Below are 24,761 nucleotides of genomic sequence, written 5' to 3'. Positions count from 1 at the left end.
TTGTTGTTATTGCAGTTTACCAGGGTGAATGTATCAGTCAGGGTTCTAAAGAGAAACAGGACCAATAGGAGATATAAAGAAATTATTTTAAGGAAGTGGCTCACGTGATCATGGGGGCTGGCAAATTGAAAGGTGTAGGGCAGTCTGGCAGGCTGGCAACTCAGGCAGGAATTAATGTTGCAGTTTTGAGGCAGAATTTGCTCTTCAGGAAACCTCAATTATTGCTCTAAGAGCCTTCAGCTTAATGGATGAATCATGGCCCACATTACCGAGGGTAATCTCATTTACTTACAGCCAACCGATTATCACTGTTAACCACGTCTGTAAAAAACCTTCACGGCAACACCTAGACTAGTGTTTGATTGAATAACTGGGTACTATAGCCCAGCCATGTTGACATAGAAAGCTAACCATCACAACGAACAACAACAGAAGTGCAAAAATATGCTACATTAGGATTAAATTCCGTAAGAGAAGTGGAATGAAAATACAATTTCAAGGCATAAAAGGAATAATGCAACATTTTTTAATAGCATGAATATCAAATCTTTTAAAAGAATATTTTAAAACACGTTACATCTTTGCAAAATTTTTAACTTATGATGAAAAATCAGATGCCAACATAAAAGGATGCAAAGGACATAGTATTGATTATCAATATTCCTTTAGGGTTCATGCAAGCAAAAGGTTTGAAGACAAGCTCTAGGGCAATGGAGTGTAGGGAAACTTAGGAACTCAGTCAGCCTGTACTGTACAGACGTATTAGCTGTGTGACTTTAGGACAATTACTTAAATGGAGGTCCTTGGTTTGGAGGTGGTTGTTTTAACGTGTTATAATAATAGCACCTACTTTATCCGGTTTGGGAGATTAACTGAGATAATATTTGCAAAGCACTTAGCATTGCTAAGAGTAACTCCTCAACAAATGCTCTTATTATTATTCAGCAGGTAACATTTGCAGAATGTAATCCACCAAGACCTATAATGCAAGAGCTCACAATACCTGGCTTGTCCCACCAGACGTGCCTTTCTCTGGTTCTCCTTCCAGGTCAAACCCCAGTGTTCCATGGGTAGACACTAAAGGACTGGTCCTTAATCCCAGCCTCAGCTCATAATGTATGGGTGCTCTATTGGAATCCTCAGATTTCTTCAGCATACATTGAACATTAGTTCTCTCTCCTGTACTGGATACATAGTGCAACCAGGCCTCTTCCTAATGGTTGCTCTTGTTCCTTAAAAGATCTCTACTCACCATGACCTTAAAGCTCCTTTGCTGAGCTATTCAATTATGAGAGAGCTTGCACACTTTAAAAACAATTTTTTTCCAGCTCAAATGATTTTGTTTGTCTAGAGGAGCTGTTAATGCTTTCAGGTGGTGTGCAGTAAATGATCACTCCATTTCGACTGTCATCTTTGCAGACTGAGCATGTTTACTTTGATGATTCCTTTCCAGATTTTTCCTGACCTTTATCAAGTGTGCTGTTCTTCTCCAAACTCTTGATTGTCAGCCAAATTGTAGTTCTGTGAACTCCCTGGGGCTGCCACTCCCTCACAGGTCAAATTTTCCCTCTCAGGCCTTCTACCTATAAAAATGAGAAACTATTGAACTATCCAACTATTTTCTGGAATTTTGTCTATTCATCCTAATAGACACTTTTACTCATACTAAATTATTTCTCCAAATTTAAGATTTGCTTTATTGTCAAGTTGAGCCCAGGAAATAGGCCTCTTCAAAGAGAGAACACGCAAAATATCACTTATTTTGATTTCATCAAAGATTTCTGTCAATTTGATCTTCATAGGGCATGGATTTTCTGAATCAATCTTGTTCATTTCCCTATTTAAATTTTAAAATTAAATCTTTTTTTAAAAAATTGCTTGAGTAATAATGCACTTTGGAGAAACTTCAGAGAAATGGAACAAAGGGGGAAAAAATCACATTTCCATCACCCAAAGACAACCATTGTTAACATTTTTGGATCTTTGAGCGAAAAACAAATCACCTCCCCCACTACATACACACACACACACACACACACACACTTTAAAAATAAAGGAGGAGAGAAAAAAACAGATCCCAATGTGACTTTCTGACTTTAAACCTTTGCAAACATTTGCACTTATTACCCCACAACCTTCATTTCCTTAGGCCACCAAAGAGAACAAGAGGCTTTCTGAGCAGGCTGAGCTGGTCTTAACCTGACCTCCTACTAATGAAATGCCCAATCTCGTCTCTCACTTTTGCTAACCAGACGGGCCTCCTACCGTGTCTGTCCTTTAGATGGCAGCACGATCTCTAACACTTTACTGCCTTTTTTCCCCGAGGTATACAATTCTCACAATCAAAAAGAACTTTAAAGTCGAACTATCTGAAGGAGTGCTGAGGAGTTGGAGAGAAGTTGAGAGCGGACGGAAGTCGTTGAAGGTGAAGATGTGGAAAATGAAGAAACCAGAAGCTGTCTGTGGGATCAAATGTTTCCAGCTACCACATCTATGCCAAAGACAGCACAAGTGGATTATTGTCATCACATCCCACTCACTTGCAAGATTCTGACTGACAAAATTTGCTTGTTCCTTCACTCATTCATTCAATACATACTTATAGACTTCTCACTGTATGCCAGATACAGTAGGGTAATAGACAGTACTAGACAGGAGTACTGAGTACTAGTACTACCAGGGTAGTAGCTAGCACTAAACAAAAGTATTGTCTAGCAGTAGGGTGGTAGACACGGTAGACACTGGGATACAGAGATGGATAAAACAGATCGTTCTCATTTACTTATTCTACCCTCATTGATCTTATATTCTAGTGGAGATAAACAATTAAAAAGTAAACAAGGAAAAAAAATTTTTCTATGTGTGGTGATGGATAGACTTATTGTGGTGATCATTTTGCAACATAAACAAATATCAAATCCTTATGTCATATGCCTGAAACTAATACAATGTTATACGTCAATTACACCTCAATAAAAAAAAGTAAACAAATAAGTATACAATATAAATTTAAGGAGTGATAAGGTCTATGAGGAAAAATGAAACATGGTAAAGGTTAGAAAGGGTAAAGAGAGTGGCCATATTAGACAAGAGTGTCAAGGAAGGTTTTTCTCTGGAGGTGCTATCGGAGCAGAGACCTGACGAAGCAAGCAAGAGAGTGAGTTCCTGAAATATCTGAGGGAAAGGAAGGCAAACGCCGTTGTGTTCACACATCCTTGACTTGTCTGAGGAAAAAGAAGAAGCCAGTGTGGCTGGAACAGGGTGAGCAAAGAAGGAGCAGCCAAAGAGATGAGGCCTTATAGGGCCTTGCAGGCCAAGGAAAAGGTGCTGGGTTTTATCGTAAAGTTTATGGAAAGCCTTTTGAAGGTTTTGAACAGAGAAGTAACGGGGTCTAATTTCAGTTTTAAAGGGATGACTCTGGCTCCTGCATAGAGCGTATCCTGGGTTTGGGGTTGGGGGAGGCAGTAGTGGAAGGAGAGAGGCCAGTCAGGAGGCTGTTGCAAAAGCCAGTGGCAGGATGGTGGTGGCCTGTAGTGGAGGAGGGGACGGAGAGCCAGAAGACTGAGGGACGATTTGTTTCCTGGGAGAGCCAAGAAGGGTGTGGCAGGGAGGGGCCAATAGTTCTGTTCCGGGCAGTTGAGTGTAAGTCTCTATTAGTGGTTCTATTACAGATATCAGGTAGGCAAATGGATACACAAATTAAAGCTCAATGGAGAGGTCAGAAGCGGAGGAAACATGGGAATCCTGTATATGTAGGTAATATTTATAACCAACTAGCTGAATAAGATCACTCAGGGAGCAAGAGTGGATAAAGACCCAGGGACAGAGCCCTGGGGCACTCCAACATTTGAAGGGACCAGCAAACTAGGAAGATAACCCCAGCAATCAGGTGTTCCAGAAGTTGGTATCTCAGTAAGGAGGAAGTGATCAACTTTGTCAAAAGCTCCTGAGATTTCAAGTAAATGAGTACCAAGAACTGATCACTGGTTTTAGCAAGATGAATATCACTGAAAAAGAGAATACCAGGCAAAGGACATTGAGTAGAGAAATCCCGTTGAGGAGTTCTAAAAAGAGGAACAGCGCAATGAGGGAGAAAGTGGAGAGAGATGAGGGTTCTAGGAAAAGCTTTTAAAGATGGGAGATATTTCAGCACACTTGTGTGCTGGTAGAGATGATGCAGGAGAGAGAGGGAAATAATTCAGGAGAAAGGGGAAGGATATTTGCAGGAGCAGAACCAAGTGAGGAGGAAAGCCACTGCCCAAGTGGAGGGAAGGGCCTCAGAGAGAAGCTGGGACAGCGGCTCCAGAAAGGGAAGCACAGTTGACAGACCAGAATCTGGACCCTATACAGATGCAGTGGCCGGAAGATGAGGGAGTTCTCTTCAAATTGCTTCCATCATCTCAATGAAATAAGTAGCAAGATTATCGGCCAAGAGTGAGGTGGGGTAGGGAGTGTTGAAGGTTTAAGGAGCAAGGAGCAAGTCTGAAATTTCCTCTTTGGAATGGGGAAGGTGAATTCGTCAGGGAGAATACAACAAGACTTCTGGAAAGTTCAATAGGCTTACTTGAGGTTTGAGGTCACAGAGTGAAAATGGTACCTGTCAGCACATGTTTAGCTTTTTGACTAGTCACATGAAAACGGATCAGGAGGGTCCCCTGGTTCTCCACAGGCCTCTCTTATCACTCCTCTGGTTTCCTCACTTCCTTAACTTTCTCTCCCCTCCCCACTAACACAAGGGTCAAAATGTAGTGTTTAAAGGAACTTTCTCTGCCACCTTCTCTTATAGCTAGGCACTTGCCCTCTCGATAATTTCATTCACTCTCTGACTTCAGCTATCTTCTCCCAAATCTAGATCGCAATCTCTACCTTCTGTCCAAACGGAAATGTCCGTCTCCTGGACATCTCCATCTGAATCTTCCACTGACTCACAATGCTCAGCAAGCACTACAGCGAGGGACTGGGCACAACCACCATGCAGCTCCACAAAGCCTGCTCTTCATAAAATGCTCTATTTCATTTCATTTCCTCCACCCAACCTCCAAGACAAGAGGCCTTAGAACTATCTTCAATGCCTTTTTCAGTTTTCTTTATTCCCCTATGTCTAAGCAGTTGCCAAGAATTTCTATCAATTCCACTCCCATATTGCCTTTCAAATCTAATTTTAGAATCACTACCCTCATTTATGCTGCTGTTTCTCCTTAAATCTACTAATTTCTACGGTAACTATTATCTTCTTTAAGAAGGGTTTGCTAGTAGTCGCTCGCTGCCCAAAAACTTTAAGGTATCCCTAATAAAGCTTAAAATCCTTAGCCCAGAATTCATATTCTTCCTCAATTTATCACAGTAGACTTTTCCAGCTCTTACCTCCCCTTACTCCCATCCATGGTTGCACAGAATTCCAAACTCTGAGCAGTGCTTCCTCCTACTTTTCCCCCATGGCAACACTCTGGCGCTTACCAATATCCCTGGGGGCATCTACAGTCCCCAGCCCCCTTTGCAGTAAGAACAGAGCCAAGTGATCGGTTCTGCTCATGAAATCTATCACTTCTAGACTGAAGCAGTTGAGAGCCAAGTGCCTCCTCTCCCTCTTTCCTCGCCTGCCAGTCATCTTGGAGGGCACAGGTTCCAAATGGCACAGCTACAAGACGGAGGAAGATTGCCTGACCCATATCAGACTTTTTGTGAGTGAGAAATAAACATATTTTGTTATGCCACTAGGATTTGGGATTTGCCTAATGAAGCAGCCAGTATTACTTACTCCAACGGTCTATCCCTGCGCCTTTGTTTATACAGATGCCTTTGCTAAAATCCTTTTGCTTTCTTCCTGTCCATGATTTCTGGCTATTCAAATCTTCTCATCCTTAAAGGTTGCACTTCCCAAACTCTGGCGTGTAGATTGGCTGGTCCATGAAGAAACTGTACCAAAGTCAAGGAGCCGGGGGAAGAAAAACGACAACGTAGTGAGATTCCATAAAAGCAAATGATTGAACTTAAAAGTACTCTCCTTGGGCTGAGATAACTCTTTTCATCTTCAAGTGCCTTCTTTTATAAAATAATGGTGGTATTAAGCGGGAGAAGGAGGTCCCTAGCCCCTCTACCCCCCATCATTTGGCAAAATAAAGTTTGGCATCTGAGTTTTGTTTCCAATGTTGTTTTCTAGAAGTTATCACTTTATAGTATTCCCAAGTCTGGAAAGCACTACTGTAAAGCATAAGTCAACTTGGCCGGGTGGCCTTCCATTATCCCCCCAGACCCAAAAGGACTCTGATGTCATTTATTTTGCTTTGAGGCTTCACCCTTTCAGTGTATCTCTCTCCTCCTGGAGAGGAAATCCCTTCCGTGATCAACAAAGTGATCTTTCATTATTATCCATACCAAGCAGCTCAGAAAAACGTATGCTGATACAAATGAGAAAACTGAGATCTAGAGAAATGAAATTACTTGGAATTTAGAATTTCTAACATTTACTGAGTGCCAGACATTCTTCTAAGCATTTCACATATATTTACTGATTTCATCCTCAGAGCAAACCTATCTGGGTATGTTACCATCACCATAGCAACTTTGGAGAAAGATTCTGCAGCCTGCCCAAGGTCAAACAGGTAGGAAGTGGTCACTTTGAGGTTAGAATCCCAGTAGCCTGGCTCCAGAGCCCATGCAGGTAACCTCTACTCTCCAGGAGAAATGGGGATGTGACTGTTTAAAATGCAAGCCAGGTCTCCAAGTTCTCTGCTGGCACTCTTTTCTTCCATAGAAGACCAGAGCTGCGAAATCATTTTTTCTACAGTCTATTTTTTAAAGTATTTATAATTTCAAGTAACTTTATCAGAGGATTCAACCTCTTTTGTAATGTTCGATCAGTACTTCAGCATAATTATTTCAGATTTCCCAGTCTACATTTTAATTTTCTCCATACATCTGTTTAGCTGTAGGGTTTTCCTGTTTCAATGGAAAAGGTATTTCTTTTCCACCTATTCCCCGAGAAAAAAAGTAAATTAAATTAAGTTATCGAACATTGTTCGGGCAACTGTGACAGAAACTCAATAAGGTAGGAAATAAGCCAATAACATCAAGCTTCCTTCATTAAGATTTTCAATGCCTATTTGGTCAGGCTTAAATAAAACTGGATTCATCTGACAGCCCTGGATTTTAAACACAGTGGGTCTCCCCTACAGGTTGAATCCTCTGGATGGTAGGTGTGCCATTTCACATTTTAAAAGTCCAAAGAAAATTTTGGATTTCAAAGACAAGGAAAACACCAGTGCTACAAAAAATCAAGAAAAGAGTGACTGTCCTATCAAAGAGGCCCAAGCTATTTTATCTTAAGGGGGTTTCATATTTTATTCACCTGAGGAAGTCCCTTTTAGAAATCATAGGAAAATTTTATCATTGGACAGCCCTAACATGACATCATTTCCCTAAATATGGATCATAGTGGCCAATATGTATCAAAAGTATATTTTATTATAAGAAAAAATCAGCAAATGTTTAGAGAAAGTCTAAATTACCTGAATTTACACACTTCCTCAATGTCAGTGTGGTAAATATCCCTATTCCCCTATATCAGTGATGGTCCCGAGATGAAGACTCATTTTACACCAGAGAGTGCTCCCAACTCTCTGCCTGCAGACTCCTGCCCAAAAGCCTACTTGCCGCCTCCTCCATGTTTTTCTTCCAAGGACCCATTTTGCAGCACCAATGACTCGCCCTGGGGCTAGCACAGGAGATACCTTGGAACTTTCCTGTTCTCCATTGAAAGACTCCCCCTGCCCCCAGCTACAGAAGATCCAAAAGCATTCGTATTTTGTAGAGAGGGTGACAGACGTCACTATAACCCAAGTAGGCTTCTCGCCTCTCAGTGAGGTTGTTGAACGTCTCTTCTTTAAGAAATATGTTCTTACACTTACTAGGGAGCTGGGGCAGGCTGTCACATACTTTTACAGAAAGATAAAATATTATATTGCCCTATTAAGGTGATATTCTACCAACGGATATATGTGTCACTAATTTGTTTTTTAAAGATTTTATTGTTCCTTTTTCTCTCCAAAGCCCCCTGGTACATAGTTGCGTATTTTTAGTTATGGGTCCTTCTAGTTGTGGCATGCAGGACGCCACCTCAGCATGGCCTGATGAGCGGTGCCGTGTCCGTGCCCAGGATCTGAACTGGCGAAACCCTGGGCCGCCAAACCCTGGGCCGCCAAAGCGGAGCACCGCGAACTTAACCACTCGGACACGGGGCCAGGCCCATGTGTCGCTAATTTTTAAGAGGGCTTTTTATTTTGTTCAAAGTCACCATCTACACTGATGTTAACCTAATACGTAAACAAAGCAACAACTTCTAGAAATATGTGGGGAAATTCCCAGAAATACACACATCCAGTATTCTACACAAACACATGGTAAATACAACTATATTTACTAAAAACAGATGATATGCCATTTTTCAGTCATCAAGAAGCATTTACAAAATTCAACTATATACTAAGTGAAAAAGAAAACCTCATAAAGCAGAAAGTTCAAAACAACTCCAGACCACAGTTATTGATCATAATGAAACAACAGGAGAAGTTAATAACTAAAGTAAAAACCAAAGACTTGTCAATTTAAAAGCATTCGCCCAAATAACTTCCAGGTGATGATATTTTTAATTATAATATCAGAAGAGGTTTTTGGTATGCATTTTTTAGGCCAAAGCCTACATTTCAGATGTAAACTTTTCAAGGCCAACATTATTCACTATTTACAAAGAAATGTCACCATGGCTAGCCACAGACCTTCCCATGGTTTAATTATTTCCGTTAAAATTAGTTTGGTTTCCATAGAAATCTCCAACAGCTGACCCTTAAGAGGAGCCTGCAGGGGATAGATATATATATGTTATTGCAGACTTTAGGATACATCCAGGATGAGCCTAAAATATGAACTCAGACCCTGTGGTAAGTCCTATTACAAATTCATGACCTCTTTAAAGTGTGTGTTTAAAAGAAGAATCCCCAACTTGAGTGACTTTCTGCTAACTCACACCATTTCTCCCAAATGGTATTACGATCAAGAAAATTGCCTCTAACTCACTCTAAGATAATTTCCCTACAGCATGCTCTTCTAAGCGCAAAGAAACTCATTTAGGCTGTTAATTAAATCTGTCCCCCAAAGATGAGGCAAAGAACATGCAGTGCAATTCTAAATATACCCTCCACGTCCTTCTCAACACCTAAAATATTTTAACATTTCTAAAAGACATACTTACATAGAATCAGCGAAAAATACGGAAGTATTCCTTATTCTCATTCTGAACAGGCCTCCAGAATCAAAAATAAGAGGAACACAACAAACTGAAAAAGAATGGAAGAAAACTATATGATTTAAGGGTCAAATAAAATTATTCTGTGGGCACTTAAAAACTCAGGCATTTTCAAAAGGCTGAGAGATTATTTTCTATAAAGGAAAACATATGTTATCCATACAAATCTTTTCACTAAACCCCAAAGTCCCATCGATTCGCTGGCTATAAAAATTCTACATATGGAAAGAAGGTTTAAAACCACTGAACTTGAAATTCAACGTATGCACATAGACATATGCACATAATTTCCTGGGTGTACAACTTTAAGCAGCATGTAAAATGCCTTTGTGGGTCTTACTTTTTTCAATGTTAAGTGATACTGAGTTTCAGAGCAACAGTTTCATGCCTGGGTTTATACTTTAACAGGATTTCTTATTTTCTCTGGCCACACACAGTTGGAGGAAATTTAATTTGGCCCTAAGAATCTAAGCATGAGACACTAGTGCTTTTATGTACCTCTCAAATAAACTGTACCACCACAAATTTAATCATCTGTAGATCCTTCTACATCAAGGGATTGGGCCCCTGAATAGCCTAAGTGGCAGAGGGGAAAGACGCAGAGGACTCGAAATCAAGTACCTTCACCACGCAGCAAGTGGCTCTGTGATTTAAGGCTCCTAATGATGCTAAATGATACCTCGTCTGTATTAAACGAGAAGAAAGATTTCTTCCCTGCTACCCTACAGGTTTGTTGCAACAGAAGACATGAGAAAATGAAGGGTCAACACTCCAGAAGCGCAGGCTCTCTGCTAGGCACCAGGGAAGTAATGATGAATAAGACATGGGTCCTACCTTGTAGACTTGTAAGAGCTTCCTACATTGCAAAGCACGATGTACACGAAGAGCATCATCATGGACCACTTGCCCCCAAACAAGCGTAACTCCCCTCCCCCAACAACGGTCAAGGAATCTGATTCACAGTTTGGATCACTCTGCTCCTCGGTCTGAAAGGCTTTTCTCCAGAATTCTCCAGGACTCACTGCCTCATCTTCCCAGCCACTCACCAGCCCTCACCCTTCTCCCAGGTCTCGACTTGGACCACACCTTCTCAACAAAGCTGCCCCGACACTCAATTATTTTGTTAATTTTTAAATTTAATAATTTGATATGAATTGTTTATATAAGTTTAATACCTTAATTAACTATTTTGTTAATTATTTTTGTAACTGTAGATTTGGGGGTTTTGGCTGTGTTTTGCAATGCAATCCTATTGTTTTAATTTGTGCCTATTTAAAATGCTATTATTTTTATTTATTTAACTTTTTATTGGGGCGGTTTTCAAACATGCACAAAAGTAGAGCAAAGAGGTTAATGAACCCCCACATACTTGTCACTGTGCTTCAACACTTAACACATCGCCTCCTTGTTTCAGCTATAACCCCTTCCTGAGGCCCCGGCCCAATTCTAGACTATTGTAAAGTAAATCTTAGACATTTTTCACCATAATAGCTCTGTATACTTTACCATAATACATCTGTATATATCTCTAAATGATAAAGGCTTTCTGTTATTAAAAAAATCACAATTACATCATCACACCCAAACCTCACACTCTGTTTAAAATCACAGAACCCCCGGCACATCCTCCCTCTGTACTTCATTTTCTCTATTGCCTTGTTGCTGACTGCCTTACTATACATTGTACTTATTTATTCACGTCTGTCTCACCCACTAGAACATAACCTCCCTGAGTGCAAGTATTTTGTCTGTTTTGTTCCCTGCTGTATCCCCAGTATTTATAAAGGTGCCAAACCCATTCAAGGCCCTCAATAATTTGTTTCTGAATAAATGAACCCATCGAAGTCAAAAGAACAGCTTGGATGCATATTATGAACTTAAGGCAAGACTCTATCCTGACTGGAAATGTCCGCTAAGCTTTTGACAGGAGCAAGATTGCAGACTATGCAAATTTGCTCTTTCCAAGGAAAGCTGAGATACTGTATTCCTATGTAATTGCTCAACAGTGTATTCACCCCGATGTTACCCCCAAAATATCGCACATCTGTGAGCTGCCAGGCTGCCTTCTCTATGAGGAAACCAGTAGGGCAGCAGCTAAGAGCAAATCCTTAGGAATCAATTCAAGCTGGATTAATATCTAAGTTCTACTGGTTACAGGACCTTCAGTAAATTAAGTAACCTGAGAGTCAATGTTTTCATTTCTAAAATAAGGTAAAAGAGTGAAATGAGAGCATCTGTGTAAAGCATTTAGCACAATTTCTGGCATTTTGCAGCAGTCAAAGCAGCATAATGATCAAGAATGGAGTCAGACTACCCGGGCCAGAATCCCAGCAATGCCATTGACTCCGGGATCTTAGGCAAATTTTTAAGCTTTCTTTACTTCTATTTCCTCATCTATAAAATGGAGAAAATAGGGAGCTGGCCTGGTGGCGTAGTGGTTGATTTCACGTGCTCCACTTCAGCAGCCTGGGGTTCACAGGTTGGGATCCGGGGCACGGACATACGCACCACTTACTAAGCCACCCTGTAGTGGCATCCCACATATAAAATAGAGGGATGTTAGCTCAGGAACAGTCGTCCTCAAGCAAAAAAAGAAGAAGATTGGCAACAGATGTTAGCTCAGGGCCAATCTTCCTCATCAAAAAATAATAATAATAAAATAAAATGGGGAAAATATTAGTACCTACCTCATAGAGTTACGACGATTAAAAGCATTACTCCCTATCAGGTGCTTAGAACCTCATCTAACACATTATAAATTCTCAATAGGTGTTAATTATTCATTAATTTTAACTATGCATGTCATTCCTCACTTTTCCCAACATATTTCCAAGCCAACTTTCCATATTCCACAACCCCAGACATTACTCACTTAACAGGATATTAAAATTAACATTTCCACTGAGATCGCAAGAAATAACAATTGTAAAACTTCAAAAAGAGATGCCAGGTGATCATACCCAAAATTTACAAATGAAAACTCTCAGAATTGGTTTCCCATGAGGAAGAGAGCCAGCTTTAAACATCTATCAGGCCTGGAGAGAGTGAAGCCAACCAGCCACAGAAAGCTCTTACCCTCTAACGAGGAACACATCTAGAGAGTGGCGGAGGATGGAGAGTAACTGAAGAACCTGACCTTGCTTCCCTTTAGAGACCGCTAGTTCCTTCCCACCTGCTCCAGACCAAGCTACGGTGGAGAAAGGAGCCCATAGGAGACCCTGGCTAAAGGATAGATGAGAAAGAGTCTTATCTTTGAATGAAGACTGAAATGTAATGAATACATTAAACTGAACACTTGTAAATACAGAATTGGGACTGCGTGTATGCAGCCTCAAGTAGGAAAGTCAATTTACTCAGGGCAAGCAGAAAAGTCACAGCCCTCAAGGGTTCTCATCCTGAGGCAAGGGGATTTTACCCCACTGAATAAATTATACAGGGTCAGTAGGAGACAAAAATAAATCTGTGTTTAGTTGACATCTTACGTATTTGCTTACTGAACATACAAGCTATCTTTAAGTCGCACTTGCCTCCTGTGTCCCACCATCCCTGCATGTGGTTTAGGAATGCCCCGGTAACCCTCACCCTACCTGCGTGCTCTCAACCTCCATCTCCATCTAACCACAGCAGATCTTAGACTCACTTTATGTCATGTCCACCATAAAGCTTTAGCCACCCAAAGCTCCCCTCTATTCCAGCAGAGGGCATATGCACATGCCTCATTGTCTGCACATATGCATCCCTCTGTTTGCAATGTCCTTTCCCCTCTTCTGCACCTGGTGAACACCTACAAGACATCATCAACAAGGGCATCACCCTAGTGGACCCTTTCCCAATCTTCTTCAGATAAATTTACCTCTGCCTCCCAGAGGCATGTTGTATGTGTCCCCATTACATTTTTTTTTAAAGATTTTTATTTTTTCCTTTTTCTCCCCAAAGCCCCCTGGCACATAGTTGTATATTCTTCGTTGTGGGCCCTTCTAGTGGTGGCATGTGGGACGCCGCCCAAGCGTGGTTCGACGAGCAGTGTCATGTCCGCGCCCAGGATTCGAACTGACGAAACACTGGGCCGCCTGCAGCAGAGCGCGTGAACCCAACCACTCGGCCACGGGGCCAGACCCCCCCCATTACATATTTTTTATACTGCATTGGGTGGTGTGACCACCTCACTGGGCTGAAGGATCCATAAGGGCAGGGTCTTCTTCATCTAGGTAGGCTCATTAACTAGCGCTGAAAAGGCTCAATCTGTGTTGACTGAATTCAAATAAGGCATTTTGTCTTATTCATAGTGTTTAAGTAGTTCTTTTCATAATCTTTCCAGTCATTTTTCATCTTTAATATTTCATACCCGATATAAATCAAATATTTCCAAGTACAACATCATTACATTTGATTTCTGGATGAAACACAAAATCTTCTAAAAATGAAGATCTTCTAGAAGAGTCAGATAGCAGTGAAGAGTTCCATTTCAGAAGACTTTGTCATCCGTTTCTTTTCTCATGGCTGGGGAAGAGCTCCACCAACAAGGACCTCATGCCCGCAAGAGTCTGATGCGACGGTCCTTTCCATTTGGAAGGCAGCACATGCTTCCCCTTCCTCTCAGACTTTTGTCCAGAAGCAACAAAGCAGATAGCCTTTAGATACAGAAAATTTTCTCTGGTTTGTGTTGGGGATCCCTGCACAGATTTCTCTTTCATGTGCCTTCACAGCATTTTCTTGTCTGGCCTTAAAAACCCCTGGAGATACTTCATAAGACTCAACAGACAAAGGCAAGGTCAGCACATTCCAACCTGATTGAAGAAAGAGAACAGATGATGTGCACATTTTTCCAAGGCCACATGTACCTTTTTTCTGCTTAAAGGGTTACCAACTAGGGGAAGTTGAGCCTTTACTAAAAGTGAACAGTTTCCATAAGTCCTGCTAATAGTCAACTGATTAACTCCTAATTTGAAAGGAAGTCAAGACACTGCAACCTACATGATATTTACACTTGCTTTGTCATTGCGGGAAAAAATAATAAATCACTAAAGATAGTTGTATTGAAAAAACAAATATCATTTCCTTTCTGATGTTTCTATATCCTGAGCATGACTTATAACATTTCACACTTGCAGTCCAGTTCTATCAATTCCATATGAGGAAAATTCTCTCCAGTGCTCATAGTTAAGCAACTGAATTCACTCTTTTCCCAAGTGTACCTTTTTTCGGTTTTTTGTTTTTTTAAGATTTTATTTTTTTCCTTTTTCTCCCCAAAGCCCCCTGGTAGATAGTTGTGTATTTTTAGTTGTGGGTCCTTCTAGTTGTGGCGTGTGGGACGCCACCTCAGTATGGCCTGATGAGGGGTGCCATGTCCGCGCCCAGGATCCAAACCAGCAAAACCCTGCCACCAAAGCGGAGCTCACGAACCTAACCACTCGGCCACAGGGCCGGCCCCCCATGTCTACAGTTTTATTATGCAAGTGGTATCTGGCTGTGCACTGATTGCACTAGAGACAGAAACTTGGGGTTGGGAAGGGCAGACAAGGCCAAAAGGTAGAGGAAGAGGGACTGGACAGTGACAGACACTGTTGGCTGTTTACCACATGGTAAGTACTCAATGTTTTCTGACTCTATGTTCTACATGTAGATTCAATGATACAGTAGTGAATGATGTTAATTATCACAGAACACTAAAGCCCAGGAGTGTTATTATTATCAGATACACCAGAACACTGCATAAATGACTAAAAACAAAAGATGAAAGATAACTCCATTACTAGGACATCATTTGCTGGCCCACATATCACCCCCAAGGCCCTTGCCAAAGCTTTGAACACTGACAGTCATTTACAAGTCCCTGATTATGTACTCGAAATTACTAGAAGTTGTAGCATGACTGATGGTATGGCCCCTTCTGCTAGTTATCAAAAGAAAGCAGCACTACAGCCTCCTGGTTCAAACCAGTATTCAGAGATCTTTATTTCTTCTCCACATTTCCCAAAACTCAACAGGGTTGCAGGAAGAAGGGAGAAAGTAGACTTCTGCACTGACACAGTTACCTGGTTTTCTACTCCAACGAGCAGAGCAGAGAGACAGTCTCCGCAAAGTACCCTCTTGCTGGTAAAAGAGGTAAGTATGAGGTAAATATGTTCTATACTAAGGCTGACAGTGATACATCGCTATTTAAGGCATGCCTATGACTCTCACTCAAAGCCCTCAATCATTTTCTCTTTAGAGAGGTTCACCTAAAATGCCCCAACTACAGCTCCCATAAAAGCTCCCACAGCCAGAAGAACAAAATTAAAATGACCCTAGGACTTGAATTTCCTTTCTTTCTCTAAAGGCACCAAGTCCATCACTGCAGTTATTAATTCAGTACAATGGGAGTGGGCATCAGCTTTGTTTCACCTCTACAGTAAATCCTAGGCATAGTGATTTCTATCACAAATTCCACGAGGCAGCTAACTTTTTAAAGGCTTTTTCTGAACCTTGCAAATGTAACTGCCACTTATTTTGCTCCTCGCCACTTTCTCCCTTACTCTTAATAACCTCTCATCATACCCAGGTAATTATGGGCACCTCAGAGTGTGTTACAAACTCCCTACAGGCCCAAGTAAGACATAAATGCCCCCCACATCTCCAGGGCAAAGCCCCACTCTCCCTTCACTTAGGGAACCCCCTTCCAGAACAGATGCTTTCCATTATGGCTGGAAAGGCAAGGACAAGTAATGCATTAAAAGATGTTTTCAATGCCACATCAGTGGCATATCTTTGAGTTATAATAAAAGATCATCTGGAAATCAATCTGTATGATCGGGAGTTGTATTTACTGTAAGGTCTTTTGGGAGACCTAGCACATTTCATGCCGTGATTGTGAATAGAAGTCCAATCCATTAACTTTAGACTAATGCCAGTTGGGAAGCCAAGTGAGAAAACACAGAGGCAGGGACTTTTGAAATAGTTTCCAGCAAGAAGCTCTATTTACTGTTACTTCCCCTCCCAATAGCGAAATAAGGAGAAGGGAAAAGAAGAGAAGAGAAGAAGAGAAGGGAGGAGAGGAGAGGGTGAAAGGAAAGTGCCGGGGGCAGGGGGGAGGGAAGAGAGGAGAAATAAACACAAAGAACAGAGTGATAGGGAGTAGAAAAAGAGAGAATCTCTACACTGTTAAAGGTGGGGGAAGAACTGTGTTGTTGTAGACATCTCTTGGATGCAGAAAGCTTGGTTAACATTGGACTAATGCTCTGTATAGTAAGAAGACTCTTTATGGAAGTTGGTGGTAGAAATTGTCTCTGGAGCTACCCCATCTTGACATGGCTTGCTCAGCATGTGAATCTGTGATTTGGGAAATGAATTCTAATGATATGCTTTTGATTTTCTGAGTCAGCTGCCAGTGCCTCTGCTCAAGGTGAGGTGAGAACACCTAGTTGTCATGGCTGCACCCTGGGATCCCTTTTTGACAGGTGCATATTATTTACTGCTATAGTTAATGATCCCCTAAGCACTATCTCAGCACCCTATTTTCCACTTCTGGACATTTCTAATAAAAGCCTTTCTCATGTTCATCTTACAGGTTTGCAAAGGCCAACTGATATTTATTATATATATATCCTATTTCTAGGAATATCTTCCCGCTTTATAATCTTAATACACAGTGGTCAGTGCTCCAAGGTGTCGTCAAAACAAAGATGGGGTCATTATATGGTTTGATGGAAAGGAAAGAGAAGCCTCCAGAAAGTGTCCTTCTTCACATCACAAAAAATCCCCTTTAAGAGGACCTTGGCATAAATGCCTTTATGTTACTAAAAGCAGAAACGTTTATATTTCTCCTTGAGGAATTGGACTGCTTTTATCCAACAGACACTCTGAATTGTGTATCTGATCAAGTTTCCCCCTTTGCATTTTGATTTGATAAAAGGCACAAAACCTCAAGAGAATGCGAAGACAAGTCACAGACTGGGAGAAAATATTTGCCAAAGACACATCTAATAAAGAAATACTATCCAAAACACACAAAGAACTCTCAAAGCTCAACAATAAATAAATGAACAACCCAATTTAAAAGTGGGTAAAAGATCTGAACAGACAACTCACCAAAGAAGATATACAAATGGCAAACAAGCATATGAAAAAGATGTTCAACATCAAATGTCATCAGGAAATTGAAAATTAAAACAATGAGATACCACTACACAACCATTAGAAGGGCCAACATCCAAAACGCTGACAACATGAAATGCTGGTGAGGATGGAGAGCAACGGGAACTCTCACTCATTGCTGGCGGGAATGCAAAATGGTCAAAACACTTTGAGAGACAGTTCATCAGTTTCTTACAAAATTAAACAAACTCTTACCATATGCTCCAGCAATTGTACTCCTTGGTATTTACCCAAAGGAGTTGAAAACTTATATCCACGCAAAAACCTACACACAGATGTTTACAGCAGCTTTATTTACAATTGCCAAAACTTGGAAGCAACCAAGATGTCCCCTAGTAGGTGAATGGATAAATAAACTGAGGGCCATCAAGACAACGGAATATTATTCAGCACTAAAGAGAAATACACTATCAAGCCGTGAAAAGACATGGAGGAAACTAAATGCATTTATTACTAAAGGAAAGAAGTCAATCTAGAAAGGCTGCATACATACTGTGTGATTCCAACTATATGACATTCTGGGAAAGGCAAAACTAGGGAGATAGTAAAAAGATCAGAGGCTGCCAGGAGTTAGGGAGGAGGAGGGTAAATACAATTAAAATTAATTTACTTATTAAATTCATTTATTAAAACAAAATTTATTTTAGATTGGTCGACATCCATTCTCTTTATCATGAAAAGAAAACCAAATAACAAGTAAAATACATCAGGAATTCTAAATTCCATAGCAAAGAAAGCCCTGCCCTGGCATTCTAAGCTTCCTAATAGCTATTGCCTTAGTACATCTTACTACACACCCTGTATAGTGATTACCTCTCCCAAATGTGAGACAGCAAGTTAATGTGATGGTCAGATCCTCCCACCTCAACTTTTTCTGGAGTAAGGATTTTACTTCCTCCTTGACTGGCTGTACTGTTCGTCCTCTGCCCCAGGCTGCTGAGGGAGTGTTCCTCCATGACCGTCCACTGTGCCCGGCACCCTGGAACAGTATATGCCACAGGGCTCTTGACACAAGCATGTCCACTGCCTATTTACTCAGACCTATATCACACTGGTTTTTCAATATATAATTTTGATGTAATTTCAAACCAAAAAAATTGCAAGAAATTCTCTTTTTTTCTGCTTTTTCTCCCCAAATACTCCCAGTACATAGTTGTATATTTTCATTGTGGGTCCTGCTAGTTGTGGCATGTGGGACGCCTCCTCAGCATGGCCTAATGAATGGTGCCATGTCTGCACACAGGATCCGAATTGACAAAACCCTGGGCTGCTGAAGCAGAGCACACAAACTTAACCACTCGGCCACGGGGCTGCCCCTATCAAGAAATCCTATATAACTTTCAATCAGATTCCACAATTACTATCATTTGCTTCTTTGTCTCTCATTCTCTCTGTGTGTATGTGTGTATTTCACGAATCACTTGAGAATAAGTTGAGATATCATGCCCCTTTGTGATATATTTCCTAATAACAAAAATTTTGTTATTTTTGTAAAATTATCAAAATCAGGATTCTAACATTGATTCAATACTAGCATATGGTATATTCCATAGATATTTGAGACAGAAACAGAGACTTGTCCAGAAGCCAGGATCACAAACTGCTGTTAGCTCTCATGACTCTTTAGGATTCTTTAATCTGGAACAGTTCTCTAGTCTTTCTTTGTCTTTCAAGACCTTCATATTTTTGAAGAATGCAGGCCAGTTATTATGTAGAATATCCCTCAATTTGGGTTTGTCTAATGCTGCATTAATCATGATGTTTCTTCATGATTAGATTTGGGTTATGCATTTCTTACAGGAATACCACAGAAGTGATATTGGTCCTCCTCAGTGCATCATATCACAAGGGACATGATACTATTTGTCCCAATATTGGTGATGTTAACTTTGATCAAGGTGATGCTCCCCAGGTTTCTCCACCATAAGATTATTACTTTGCTCTTTGTAATTAATCAGTAATTTTTAAGAACATACTTTGAGACTATGTAAACAGGCAATGCCTCATCAAACTTTCATCATTAGTAACTTCTGATGATTTTTGCCTGAACCAACTATTAAAATGATGGTCGCCACCCTTCTTTATTTATTAGTTGGCAAACTATTATAATGAAAATCTTTTCCTTATTTCCCATTTATTTCTATCAGTATGACTTACAGAGCTTTATCTTATTTAATGGGTTATATCTGTTATTATCATTATTTATTTTGATGCTCAAATTGTCCCAGTTTTGACTAATGAGAGTCACTCAAGCTGGATTCTATATCTTTCTGACATGTTTCCATCATTCTTTGAGTATTTCCTCACTTTTTAGCACAAGACATTCCAGATAAGACTACCTAGAAGAAATGGATAAATTCCTGGAAACATACAACCTACCAATATTGAATCATGAAGAAACAGAAAATCTGAACTGATTGATAGCCCTAGGAAGGAAATTGAATCAGGAATCAAAAACCTCTCAACAAACAAAAGTCAAGGACCAGATGGTTTCACTGGTGAATTCTACCAAATATTTAAGGAAGAATTAATACCAATCCTTCTCAAACTCTTCCAAAAAACAGAAGAGCAGAGAACACTTCCAAATTCCTTTTACAAGGTCAGCTTACCCTGATATCAAAACCAAACAAGGACACCACAAGAAAAGAAAACTACAGGCCAATATACCTGATGAACATAGATACAAAAATCCTCAGCAAAATAGTGGCAAACTGAATTCAACAACACATTAAAAGGACCATACACCACGATCAAGTAGAATTTATTCCAAAGAGGCAAAGATGGTTCAACATCTGTAAATCAATCAACATGATACACAACATTAACAAAATAAATAAAGGATAAAAATCACATGATCATTCATCTCAATAGACACAGAAAAAGCATTTGACAAATTCAACATCCATATGATAAAAACTCTCAACAAAGTGGGTATAGAGGGAACATACTTCAACATAATAAAGGCCCACATACGACAAGACCACTGCTAACATCATACTCAATGGTAAAAAGCTAAAAGCTTTTCTTCTAAGATCAGAAATAGGACAAAAATGTTCACTCTCACCATTTTTATTCAACACAGTATTGGAAGTCCAAGCCAGAGTAATTAGACAAGAAAAAGAAATAAAAGGCATCCAAAATCACCAAGAAAGAAGTAAAATTGTCAATATTTGCAGATGACATGAAATTGTAGATAGAAATCCCTAAAGACTCTACCAAAAAATTGTTAGAATTAATAAATGAATTCGGTCAAGTTGCAGGATACAAAATAAATATACAAAAAAACTGTTGCATTTCCATACACTAATAAAGAAATATCAAAAAGAGAAATTAAGAAAACAATTCCATTTACAATTGCATCAAAAAGAATAAAATATCTAAGAATAAATGCAACTAAGGACGTGAAAGTCCTATACACTGAAAACTGTAAGACACTGATGAAAGAAACTGAAGAAGGCACAAATAAGTGGAAAGATATTCTGTGCTCGTGGATTGGAAGAATTAATACTGTTAAAATGTCCATACTACCCAAAGCAATCTACAGATTCAATGCAATCCCTATTAAAATTCCAATGGCCTTTTTCACAGAGTTAGAACAAACAATCCTGTGGAACCACAAAAGACCCCAAGTAGCCAAAGCAATCTTGAAAAAGAACAAAGCTGGAGGCATCATGCTCCGTGATTTCAAACTATATTACAAACCTATAATAATCAACACAGTATGGTATTAGCATAAAAAACAGATACATAGATCAATGGAATGAAATGGAGAGCCCAGAAATAAACCCACATATATATGGTCAATTAATTTACAACTAAGGAGGTAAGAATATACGACAGGAAAAAGAGTCTCTTCAATAAGAGGTGTTGGGGAAAATGCACAGCCACATGCAAAAGAATGAAACTGGACCCTATCTTACACCATACACAAAAATCAATGCAACATGGATTAAAGACTTGAACATAAGACCTGAAACCATAAAACTTCTAGAAGACAACAGAGGTAGTGAGCTCCTTGACTTCAGTCTTGGTGATAATTTTTTGGATTTGACACCAAAAGCAAAGGCAACAAAAGCAAAAATTAACAAGTGGGATTACATTAAACTAAAAAGCTTCTGTACAGCAAAAGAAACTTCTACAAAATGAAAAGGGAACCTACCAAATGCGAGAAAATATTTGCAAATCATTTATCTGAAAAGGGGTTAATATCCAAAATATATAAAGAACTCATATGACTCAATAGCAAAATAACAAACAAACCAATTGAAAATTGGGCAGAGGATCTGAATAGACATTTTCCCAAAGAAGAGATCCTGTTGGCCAACAGGTTCATGAAAAGGTGCTCAACATCACTAATAATCAGGGAAATTCAAACCAAAACCACAATGAGCTATCACCTCACAGCTGTTAGAACTATTCTCAAAAAGACAACAAATAACAAGTATTGGTGAGGATGTGGAAAAAGGGAAACTCCTGTGCGCTGTTGGCAGGAATGTAAATTGGTGCAACCACTAGGCACTAGGGAGCTTCCTCAAAAAATTAAAAACAGAGCTCCTATATAATCCAGCAATTCTACTTCTGGGTATTTATCCAAAGAAAACAAAAATGCTAACTCAGAAAGATATTTGCACCCCCATGTTCATTGCAGCATTATTTACAACAGCCAAGATATGGAAACAACCTAAGCATCCATCAATAGATGAATGGATTAAAAAAAACTGTGGAATATATATACAGTGGAATATTATTCAATCATAAAAAAGAAGGAAATCTTGCCATTTGCAATGACATGGATGGACCTTGAGGACATTAAGCTTAGTGAAATAAGTTAGACAGAGAAAGACAAATACCTTATGATCTCACTCATGTGTGGAATCTAGAAAAAAAAAACTCATAGGTACAGAGAACAGATTGGTGGTTGCCATAGGCAGGGGGTTGGGGGTGGCCGAAAAATGGTGAAGTCGGTCAAAAGGTACAAACTTCCAGTGATAAAATATGTAAGTCCCAGGGGTGTAATGTACAGCATGGCGACTATAGTTAAATAATACTTTATTGTATATTTGAAAGTTGCTAGGAGAGTAGATCTTCAAAGTTCTCATCACAAAAAAAAAAAAAAAAAATTATAACTATGCATAGTGATGGATGTTAATTAGATTTAATCGTGGTGATCATTCCCCAATATATATAGATATCAAATCATTAAGTTGGACATCTGAAATTAAAATAATGTTATATGTCAATTATATCCCAATTAAAAATAATTTTTTTTAATTTAAAAAAATGAAAATATGAGTTGTCTTGTTAAGAAAAATAACTTACTTGGGGCCCGCCCAGTGGCATACTGGTTAAGTTCACTCACTCTGATTTGGCAGCCCAGTGTTCATAGGTTCGGATCCCAGGTGCAGATCTACACACAGTTCATCAAGCCATGCTGTGGCGGCATCCCATATACAAAATAGAGGAAGATTGGCACAAATGGTAGCTCAGGGTCAATCTTCCTCACCAAAAAAAAAAGAGAGAGAGAGAGAAAAGAAAAGAAAAATAATTTACTCAAAGGAAGGAAGGCCAGATTCAAAGAGCTGTCTTATTTTTTAGGCCAGTTTTGATTCTAACACAAATATACTTGTGCTTCTTTTCATTTCACTGTCATTCCAAGCTTAAACTAGGCCTATGATTTTTCTATTCCTTGTCAGGTTCTTAGGGGTGTAAAAAACCGCTTTTGGAAATTAAGCAGAACAAATTTTAAATAAAGTGATATTGTTTTTATCTTTGCCCCATTTTTGCTGAATATTTGGAAGAGAGTTTAATTTTTTGGTGCTTAGGACCACACTTCATGTTCAATGAACGAAAGGACCCACCATATTTGTAAACTAACTGGGGCATGGCACTCAATCCAGATTTGTAGCAAACCTTCAGTCATATTGCAAACAAGGAGGAAAATTTAACTATTTTACAGCATCTAGCAGCTGTCTTCTTTTGGTGCTCCTATGCCTAGAGTCAAAACCCACAGCTTGCTGTATGACCATGCTTAGAACTCAAATTTTTCTAAGAGTTCTCTTTATTCCCTTCTAAAATATTTTTAAAACATTAACCATCACGATAGTACACAAAAATAAACAAACAGGGAAATTCCTTCCAAACGTAGCCCTGAATGTATGCAATAGGTAACTTCATTTTACTACGAGATGCTCACAAATGTTTTGCTATACAGTTTGTACACAAATTGAGAATAAAGATCAATGAATTGCCCTCCTATGTAATTCATTGCTCATTAGAAGACTGTTAGAAAAGATCTAGCAACTAACCCTTGCTGGCCGGAAAGACCTACATACGGTTCATCTCTTTGTGGTATGCACTAAATCAGAGCTTTAAAGAGAAATAGGTAGGGAAACTAAATTGAATGTTCTCATTACAGAAGACAAATGGCAAAACAGATGGGGGAATATAAAGCAATTCCAGCTCTTCGTCACTTTGGTTCTTCCAGAATTAAACATTTAGACCATAATGATTTGAAAATATATCCAGGAAAAAGCAGGAAAAACAGAATGGCATGCAAATTTTCCTGGAATGCAACCCACAGTCACGACGGTGGAATTTGTCTGGGCCTCAATAAAATCAGAGAGTGTGAAGATTGATCTTTTAATACAAAATTAACATATGACCCAAAGCTCTCTGACGCTTTCTGGTACTCAAAGGGAAACTGTTTTAGCAAGTAAGGTATTTCTTTTTAAGGCTGACTCAGCTGGATGGCAATATTCAATTCACGTCATATACTTGACCAATTTTTGTAACGCTCATTTGGTAGTACGAGCCAAGAGCAGCTGTAGAATAAACAGACTAGGAAACCCTCTGCTTCAATTTCACTGTGAAATTTCACTGTGAAATGTGGTCAGCGATCTGTTTGCAGAAAGACATTAACCAGTATGACTTCAGTTTCAGTCTAAAGACTCAAGAAGGGTAGTGAAAAGGACAATGGAGAGGAAGGAGAGAATGAATGAGAGAAGGCAGAGGAGCGAAGAAAAACTTGGATCTTGGGTGCCCTAAATCATTGCTGTGAATGAACCTGATAACAGAGTCATTCAAAGAACAGAAGTGTACTATAAATACACAGTGTACCAGCCTGGCATTCCTACACAATTACTGCTACAACATAATTAATGGGGTATTAAATTCTTTCTTTCCTTAAGCAAGAGCAACATCAAGTGATTACAAAAGGGAACTGACTTCAAATAAAACAGAAAATTATGCCACAGTTCAGCCTTAAAGACCATAAAAGTCAAACACAATAACAAAGGCAAATTTAAGCCCTACATCCCAACACTATCAT

The 24,761-nt window shown here is 39.5% G+C and overlaps 1 long non-coding RNA gene across 2 annotated transcripts; it reads right to left on the bottom strand.

Moving 5' to 3' along the window:
- Positions 1–505: 505 nt before the first annotated feature.
- Positions 506–22,928, bottom strand: LOC103546728 (uncharacterized). 2 transcript variants are annotated; one of them, XR_543740.2, is made up of 4 exons: positions 22,754–22,928; positions 9,248–9,332; positions 5,759–5,916; positions 506–1,583 (listed from the first exon to the last, which is right to left on the bottom strand). It is a non-coding gene; the product is annotated as an uncharacterized lncRNA (long non-coding RNA). The 2 variants fall into 2 exon arrangements; XR_011540322.1 differs by lacking the exon at positions 22,754–22,928 and adding an exon at positions 10,136–10,248.
- Between the last annotated feature and the right edge of the window lie 1,833 nt (positions 22,929–24,761).

Source organism: Equus przewalskii, chromosome 5 (genome assembly GCF_037783145.1).
Source record: "Equus przewalskii isolate Varuska chromosome 5, EquPr2, whole genome shotgun sequence".
Taxonomy (NCBI): Eukaryota; Metazoa; Chordata; class Mammalia; order Perissodactyla; family Equidae; genus Equus; species Equus przewalskii.
This window is presented reverse-complemented; position numbering and strand designations above follow the sequence as displayed.